Genomic DNA, 10,220 nt, shown 5'->3' on the forward strand with positions numbered 1-10,220 from the left:
ATAAATATTTATGTAAAAAATCAACTTCACAGTTGCACAAATCAAACGATTATGTATGCATGTTTCTTAATTTATCGTTAGACTTCACTTTTTTAATATTTATTTTTATTATATAGTTTTACTAATAAAATGTACATTTTTACATTACATTATATTATTTTTAATTTATATTGCATTGGAAAATATATATGATAATTAAAAATTTAGATTGTTTTTAATATTATAAACTAATGATTAGGATAATTATTTTTTTGTTTTTGTTTGTCAAGTTGTTTTTTGATCCTCCAGGCTTGACTTGTAGTGAGGAGTCGTGATCCAAGGGAATCTAAGTCGTCAAATTCACCTGTGGATCGCACTCGGCTTGGGCCACACCAACCCTTAGTTGACTACATTTTTTAGCATGTCTCCTCCCCCTGGAACATGACACAACCACCCCCCGTGAATTTTGATCCTGGGTCGCCTTGTTGACGAGGCCCGTCCTCAATCGATTGTGCTAGTAGGACATGATAATTGGGATAATGAATTTAATATAGAATAAAAACAACATATTTTTTAGTTTTTTTTTTTAAACCAGAATGGGTAGATTTTTTTATTTAAATATGGCGCGTCCATTCGCAAACAAAACCGAGATTTTACATAGTGATTTCTAGCCTTCTAAGGACAGGTGATACATCATTTGGTTTGCATACCCACTATACAAGTGTTCTCTGTAGTGCATACAAAAATTCCCATTCACAGATCTCTTATTACTGTAGATTCTACAAAATTGAAGTAACAAAAAATTGCATTTACATTTTGTCATTTGAAAATCAAGAAAGAGCAAAAAAGTCTAAAAGTCCGGAAGCATTGGATTGTTCAGGTCCAACTCGATTGGGACTACTTTGGCGTTCTTGTATAGGTCCTGATCAATGGAGTCCTCATTGTTCTTGCTGATCTCTACCACCGTGAGTTTCAACTGCTCAATTTGTTGACGTAGTGCTTCCACTTCATCCTCCAACTGACGGATTCAGTCCCTCTTCTCCAGCTGACTCTCTTGCATTATGAGATTCTCTCGCTGCTGAATGTACATGCTACACTGCAAAGCCACCAGGGCTTCTCTAAATTCCAAGTGCTCCTGCTCGCAAGTGGTGTAGGTTGGCTGAATTTTTCCAGCACCTTGCCGACATGACCTCTACCTCCGGCTCCCCTAAGAGCTCGACCAAGGAATGCCTTCTGCTCTCTGAGTCCTCAAATCCATCTTCTAACATCCCAAAAAGTCGCAATTATTTATGTTCCCCCTGCTCAAGTCTGGGATTTCCTTGACCCACCAGTCCTCCTTACGGGCCAGCCACACCACCCTAAGGATATTACCCAAGACCCCTTCACAGACCAGAGGAGTAGAATCCTTCTCACCTGTAGCAGACATAGAGCCGAACGAGATCAACCAGACTTTCCAATTCAGTGGAATTTCATTACCAGCCCCAACAATTGTATCCTACTCGTCAATTATACTTCGACCCACTACCCCATGATGTTTCTCCTTCGGAATCACTGCTCCAGGGTCTTGGCCCTGGATCTCCTCCCAGACGTGGAGCTTGAGAGAATTCACAGCTACTGTAGAGTCAAAGACAACTGAATTCCGATAGTCCTCCCTTTGCAGGTCAACGTCCAAAATTTTCCTGTGGGTTTGATCCAAAGACCCCTCCCAGATCAACAAACAAGCAATTCCGAACTCAACGCTACCCCTCAGACCAACCACAACCCTTAGACCCACAAACCCCTGTTTCTTCCCACTCGAACGTTTTGACCCACCGGGCTCCCTAACATTGTTCCCAGTATTCCAGTCCCCACTACAAACACTTGATGACCTGAACTTCAGCCTTAAGGCCTGCTCGAGGGCCACCTGAGTAGGAAGGAGCATTAACCCATGCAAACTTCTCCGACCGTTGTTCCTTATATAATAGTAACAATGTCGCGAGATGATGCAATTCCTATTGAGGAATTTGATGGGGATATGATCCCGATGATCTTCCATTAATTCCCAACCTTCTGCCTTAATTTCCCAACATTGATTCTTGTCCTTCATTCTCCTTCCGAGTTTCCTCCCACAAGTGTTTTGGATCGATCTGTTTTCCTGAAATAAATATTGCTCCTCTCTTCCCCTTATCTTGCACAGATAACCAAGGCGAATGAACTGAAAACGTATCGAGAGATCCCTATTATTAAAAGAGATGGTACCTGAGTGATGATAACATACACATTGTGGGTGTAAGCAAAGGACACGCATGCCACGAGGCTCTTGATCAAGCCAGGGAACGATAAGGGATGTTTTGCAGGGCCCAAGTGTCGGGGGTACGAGGTGGGCAAGGAAGGGGAACATGACAGAAGGGAGGGGAGATGGGACAGAAAAGGAGAGGGGCGCGACCGTGGAAAAGAAAGGGGGATGCCAGAGGGAAGGGATGAGAAGGATGAATAGGGGAGAGGGGGAGCAAAGGGAGGGGGAGGGAAGAGGCAACAAAGGGAGAGGGATAAGGAGTAGGAGGGCAGACAAAGGAGTCGACCCAATGGATTTATACTCAAATTCCCTAATTCTAAGGTTTGATATCACCCAAGCTAGGCTTAGATCAACCTACACTATCCAGGAATTGTAAGTCATTAACTAATTTATGGGATCCTAATCGTGCTCACGACATCATTCACCACGCTCCTTTCTGTTAGCTTGTTTTTCGACTTCTTGATTATTTCCTCTTAGAATATGGAAAAGGTCACCGAATTGAAGGGTGGGATCATCCCTTGGGATCTCTAAATTATTTGGTTCAATATTTTGTTTTTTGCAGATGAGACATAGTTCATATGTCGAATTATAATCATGGAGTTTCCCAGAACCTGCAGGGTTTTTATTCCTTTCTTTTGAGCCCATGTGAGGCCCAGAAAAAATCCATACGCTTCAGCCTGATTGTTTATCTTCCATCCAAGCCCCCAAACATATCTATCTTTTATGATTCCTTCAGGATTAATGAGAATCCCTCCCCCTCTTGCCACCCCAACAACATATTTTTTAGTTACAGTGTTCATTTAAATTAATTTATTTGGATAAAGAATTTAGATTTAAAAAAAAAAAATATTTAAATAATTTTATTATTATTATTATTATTATTTAAATATTGATATTTCATTTCAAAATTTATATATTTATCATTTTTAATAGAGCTTATTATTTAATAATAATAATAATTTAATTTTAAAGTCACGATTAAACTTTTAAAACTGGTTTAAAAATATTTAACAATTCAAATTCAAATTGAATAAAACTATAATCAATTACATACATAAATTAAATAGCTAAAAAGAATCCAACTTAAAGTGCTATCAAACTTGTGATTTCAATGAATCCCTGCAAATCGGAAAACTCTCTGAAAGGTCGCACTTAAAGACCATTCTTAAAATTAATATATAACAATTTAACCATAAGAAAAATTATAAATCCCAAGGCTACCTTAAACTGAGCTTTATTATCACTATGTAGCATACTTTATATGTAGATACCTTAAATTAAGGTTTATTAACAAAGACTATTCTTACAATTAATCTATAACAATTTAACCATAAGAAATATTATAAATCCCAAGGCTACCTTAAATTGAGCTTCATTATCACTATGTAGCATACTTTATATGTAGATACCTTAAACTAAGGTTTATTAATATATGGTGTACAATTAATATTTAACAATAAGAAAAGTTATAAATCCCAAAGCTACTTTAAATTGGGCTTTATTATTATTATTATGTAACATACTTTATATGCAGATACTTTAAACTAGGGTTTATGATTACCTTGTAACATATTTTGCACAATTAATGTACAACAATCTAGCTACAAAAAGGTTATAAATCCAAGGTTACCCTAAATTGGGGTTTATGATTACTATGTAGCATACTTTATATGTAGATAGTTTTGAAGGTTTCTAATTTTATAACCATTTAAATTAATCTAAAAAACTGTAACAACCTTCGGGGTAAATGTGCATATAAACAACATGATAGGAACATAAATACAATAAACATATCAACCATCAAAATCCATATATACATCAATACATTTGCACATGAAAATCAAGGGAATGAATTTTTTCATTAATAAATGCAATGAACTAACAAGAGATGGGACTACCACGTTCCACCCGACCATAGACTGGCTGAGCCAAGTCTCTCTTCAACCAATCACCTTCGTGTCATATTCCAAGCATAAATGTGGGATCTCATAGAACACATCAATCAAAACTCATCCAGGGCTTCGAGAGGCCACCCACCTCAACCCATCAAACAATGATTCCACCTCAAGATCAGACATCACCAAAAACCATCATTAGATCGATCTCCATCCAAGCCTTCCAGGGCTTCCAGAGCATTTGTCCAACCAAAGCTTCCAAAACTACTAACTCAACCCACAACTTATACAAGGCTTCCAGAGCGTTTGTCCAACCAAGGCTTCTAGGACTAGTAACTCAACCCACCAAGGGGTTCCAAAGCGTTTATCCAACCAGGGCTTCCAGGACTAGTAACTCAACCCAAGTTGTTACAGGGCTTCCAGAGTATTTGTTCAAACAGAGCTTCTAGGACTAATAACTCAACCCAAGCTAAGTAAACATGAGAACCAACAAAAACAAAGCATTGGAAGTAAACTCACAATCACCATGGCTATCTAGGAAATGACAAGGCTAGGCAATCCACTGTTGCTCCAAGCAATCCTCCATGCCACTGATAGATCACAACAAAGAAACCACACGCATGTGCCATGCATTCCAAAACTAGTGAATAAATCATACATGCAACTCGATACCTGCAAGCAAATATGATGTAGTTGTTGATGTCGATGCCTTCTTGCTCTTTTCTGTTCTTCCTTTGCTTTCTTGCTCAAGAATCCAAGTATGCCACACCCTCCAAGAGTGCTCTAAGAAAACTCTAAGTCTCTAAGAGTATGAGAGAGAGAGAGAGAGAATAATAAGAGAACTCCAAAGCTAAACTGACCAAGTCTTCCCCACTGATCCTCATAAGCCTTTTTATTAATGAGACCTCTATTTTCCTCATTTTCCATTATTTTCCTTCAATTTGCTCCTCACATGCAAAATGTGACCTTTCACCTTCCTTTTCTCCTAATTTCATTTATTTCCATAAATAAATGTGCCAAAACACCTGTTTGCCTCTTTAATGCCTTAGCCATTGCCTTTGCCAATTTCCTAAACCATAAACAACCAAATGAACACCCACTAGGATGTCTTTCCCAACATTCAGTTTGGAATAAGTGTCCCAGTCATCCGTGGTTATTATTTTTAACATTTATTACATGGATTTTTCACCAAGGCTATTACAGAACCCTCCCCCTTGGGGGACACCGTCCTTGGTGTTCAATCATACATATATATCATCAACCTGCTGATAGAAAACATACTGCTTATGGAGCTTTATAACCCAACTTGATGTAGTATTTACAATGAAAGATCTGCTCAAGACATAACATCATGAAACATGACAACATACCGCATAATGGAGCTTTATAACATAGCTCATTACGATATTTACAATGATCATCCTACTCAAAAACTCATATGACATCATAACATCATGATAACATAACCACATGATAGCATAATAACATAACACCCATACCGCATAGTGGAGCTTTATAACACAACTAGTTATGGTATTTACATCCATACGCGGGTGTACATATAACAACATCATCAAAATATATATACCAAAACATATGCCAAATCATATACCAAACATATATCAATCATACACTAATCATCATATAGCATATATCAAAACATCATAAGGCATATATCAAAACATCATATAGCATGTATCAACCAACATAAAGCACATATCAAATCATCATAAAGCATATATCAATCACCATAAAGCAGATACTAAATCAACATAAATAAAATACTAAACCATCATAAAGCAACTACCAAACCACCATAAGCAACCACCAAACCACCATATCAAGCTGCTAATTCTTGTAGTTGATTTCAACTACCCAACTAGGCATGTTCATGATTCCTGTACCACACACATAACTTCCATCAGTTTTAAAATAAATTAAAATAAATTCACATCATACCTCATTGGTAACTCGTCAATACGGTACATTTGCAATCATGTTCACTTCCTGTCACAACAAGTCAAATTAGCATATTCTACCAAGTCAACATGTATAAAAATATCACATCAGGTTAGCTCAAACATAACCATCAAAATCATAAATTACATGTAACCATCATAAATCAAAATCATAGATCACATGTAATCATCATGGGCCAGAATCATAAATCACATGCATACTAAAACCGAAATACAATACCGATACTTATCCTTCATCGATCCTTATTTCTACCTTGGTTCTTTATGTAACACATTGGATTGGTTGCCACACTCGACAAACATCCAATGCCTTCTCTTCAACCATGTGCACATACACATAGTGTGTATCACACACATACGACCACATACGACATGCAACTCCATGCAACACATGCACCTACACCTGATGTACAACGCATATACCTACAACCAGTGTATATAACACAATGCATCCATCTATCCTGATGTGAAATACCACCCAGTACATGTACCTACATAAAGTACAACACAACGAGTACGCATGCCGTAATACCATGACTACATGATGCACATACATAATATTGCATGCCCATAACACAACATCGACAACATGCACACAATACCACACGTGCACCAGTACCATATGTACAACATGTACAATTGCCACCTGTACACTGCACCACATGCACAACATGTGTACAACATCACATGTACATGACGCCACCTGCACAACATGTACACAACACCACATGTACACCACACCACTTGTACAACGTGTACACAATACCACATGCACATAGTACCACACACATGACATGTATGCGACACCACATGTACACAACACCACATGCAAGATATGTACACAACACCACCTGCACACAACACCACTTGTACAACATGTACACAACACCACTCATAACAACATAAACTTTGAAACGAGAATTGATATTGTTACCCGTTTCATAGAGATAGCAAAAAAGTGACCCGATTTTGAAAAGAGGCAATGCAGAACACACATTTTTTTAGAGCATAGTTTTTGACACTTTAAATAACCGATACGATTACCCGTTTTGTAGAGGTAGCAAAAAAGTGATCCAATTTTGAAATGTGGTGATGCAGAATACACTTCTTTTTTTTTGGAGCATATTTTTGACACTTTAAATTTTCTTATGTATCAAATATAAATATTTGTTTTTAAATGTTAGTGATTTTCATGCTGATTTTGAAACGTGTTGATGCAACATGTTGATGCAGCATACTTTTTTTTTAGAGGACTTATTTTTCACACTTTAAAATTTATTATGTCCATTTTTTTTGAAATTATGATTACTTAACGAATTTTCAAGTTGTTTTATTTTTATTTTTTTAAATGTTGATTACTTAAAAATATATATATATAAAAATGTATATAAAAGACAAAAAAAACATAAAAAAATGTTTAAAAAAAAAAATCTCATAAACCATAAAAGAGTTTGGAAAAAAAAAAAAAAAAATTCATAAAATTAAGTAAGTAAAAATAGAAAAAAAAAAAAAACAATAAAAAAAAAAGAAAAAAGAAAAATTAAAAACAAACTAAATTAAAACAAAATAGAAAATTAACAAAAAAAATTTAAAAACTAATAAAATTAAGATTAAAAACGTTTAAAAAAAAAAACTAAAAAAAATAAATAAATCAAATTATAAAAAAAAAAAAACAAAAAAAAAGGAAAATTTAAATATATATATATATATATATATATATATAAATATTCAATTAAAAAAAAAAACATTTAAAGTTCCAAAAAAAACAATTGATTTAAAAAAAAAAAAAAAAACAACAAACAAACAAATTTTTTTATTTTTTATTAAGCCCTGTATTTTTTTATTTAAAAAAAAAAATTAAAATTAATAATTAAAAACTTTTTTCTTTTTTCTTTTTCTTTCTTTCTTCTTCTTTCTTCTTCTTCTTCTTTTTTTTTTTTTTTTTAAATAAAAAAAATTGACCTTCTCCGTTGCCCGGCTGCCTGTGGTGGTGCAAACCTGGGCGGAGGGGCTGCATGCAGCACCCTTCGCCCAGGGCCGCGCCACCACAGGCGGTTGGGTGACGGAGAGGCGATTCCGGTGCCGGGTGGCGGGAGGCAATTCTCGAAATCGCCTGTCCGCCAGTTGTGGCGCGACCCTGGGTGGAGGGGATGCATGGAATCGCTTCTCCATCGCCTGATCGCTCGTGGTGGCGCGACCTTGGGTGGAGGGTGCTGCATTAAGCCCCTCGGCCCAGGTCCGCGCCACCACGGGCGATCGGGTGGCGAAGAGGGTCAATTTTTTTTTTTTTTTTTTTAAATTAATTATTTTGTTTTTAAATAAAAAAATACATGATTTAATAAATATATATATATATATATATATTTTTTGATTTTTTTTTTTAAATATATATATATATATATATATATATATATATAATATTTTTTGATTTTTTTTTTAAAATTATATATATATATATATATAATTATAATTTTCTTTATTTATTATTATCTTATATATATATATATATATATATATATATATATATAATATTATATATTTTAATTTGAGTTTATTTTTTTTTTTTTTTTTTTTGAACTTTTTAAATCTTAATTCTACTAGTTTTTTAATTTTTTGTTTTTTTTGTTGTTAATTAGTTTGTTTTATTTTTTATTATTATTATTATTTTTTTACTTATTTTAATTATATAATATAATTTTTTAATGGTTTATGAGATAATTTTTTTTATGGTTTTTTTTGTCTTTTTATATATATTTTTATATTTGTTTTTTTTTAAGTAATCAACATTTAAAAAAAAAAAAAAAAAACAATTTGAAAATTCGTTAAGTAATCATAAGTTCAAAAAAATTGGACATAATAAATTTTAAAATGTGAAAAATAAGTCCTCTAGAAAAAAAGGTATGTTGCATCAACACATTTGTCTATAAATTTTAAGTTTTTTTTTTTTAGTTTTTTAATTCTTATCTTAATTTTGTTTTTTAAATTCTTTTTGTTTTGTGTTTTTTCATTGTTTTAATTTTTAATTTTATTCTATGTTTTCATTATTCTTTTGAAATTTTAATGCTTTTCAGGTTCATGATAAAATATTTTACGCCATTATTTCGAAATGTTGAAATTTTATATTTGAAAAAAAAATGTTATTCCAGTGTCAACACTTTTCGTTTTGAGGATGTATTTTGCACAAAATTTACCATTGAAAAAAAAGTGCTATTCAAACATCAACACTTTTCATTTTGAGGGTGTTTTTTGGACAATTTTTGCACAAAAAATTGGTTTTCACTGCTATTTTTAAAACATGTTCAAAATTTACTCTAGAAAAAAAGGTGTTATTCTAGCATGAACACTTTTCGTTTTTAGCACTGTTTTTTATGTAATTATGGGTTTTTTTTGGCCAGAGTTCCCGTTTTGAGTTTATAGTTCATGTTTCAAAGTTTACATTGTTTTATACAATTATGCACACCACACCATATGTGCATAGCACCACATGTACAACATGCATGCAACACCACTTATACATAACACTGCATATCCAACACGTACATAGCATTATCTGCACACAACACTGCATATCCAACATGCGCATAGCACCATATGCACACAACACTTCATATTCATCATGCACATAGTACAATATATACATAATACTGCATATCGAACCTGTACATAGCACCATATGCACACACGTCGCATATACGTAATGAAGACATTACAATATGTATACAACACCCCATATGCAATATTCACACAACTCTATTTGCACCATCATGTACATAACATTACCTAAATAACATGTACACATGCTACATACACAACACCACAAGTTCACACATCATAGATGCAACATGTACAACATATACAACATATGCATAACAATAGTACCACACATCCAAAACCATACTATCCTTACTAAGAAAACTTGCTTCCAGTATCTCATCTATGCTTATCCTAGCATGTCGCAGACCACACTGCTTTCACTTTGCTGATGTATCCTTCAACATTACATGTTATAACATAGACATAGGCATAATACAAATATACAATATCAAATCATATCTACATGATATTGACCATAAATTTGTCGTGACTATTCTT

Source organism: Pinus tabuliformis, chromosome 4_1 (assembly GCF_031772625.1).
Source record: "Pinus tabuliformis cultivar Carrire ecotype Pingquan chromosome 4_1, CPIR1, whole genome shotgun sequence".
In the NCBI taxonomy this organism is placed as follows: domain Eukaryota; kingdom Viridiplantae; phylum Streptophyta; class Pinopsida; order Pinales; family Pinaceae; genus Pinus; species Pinus tabuliformis.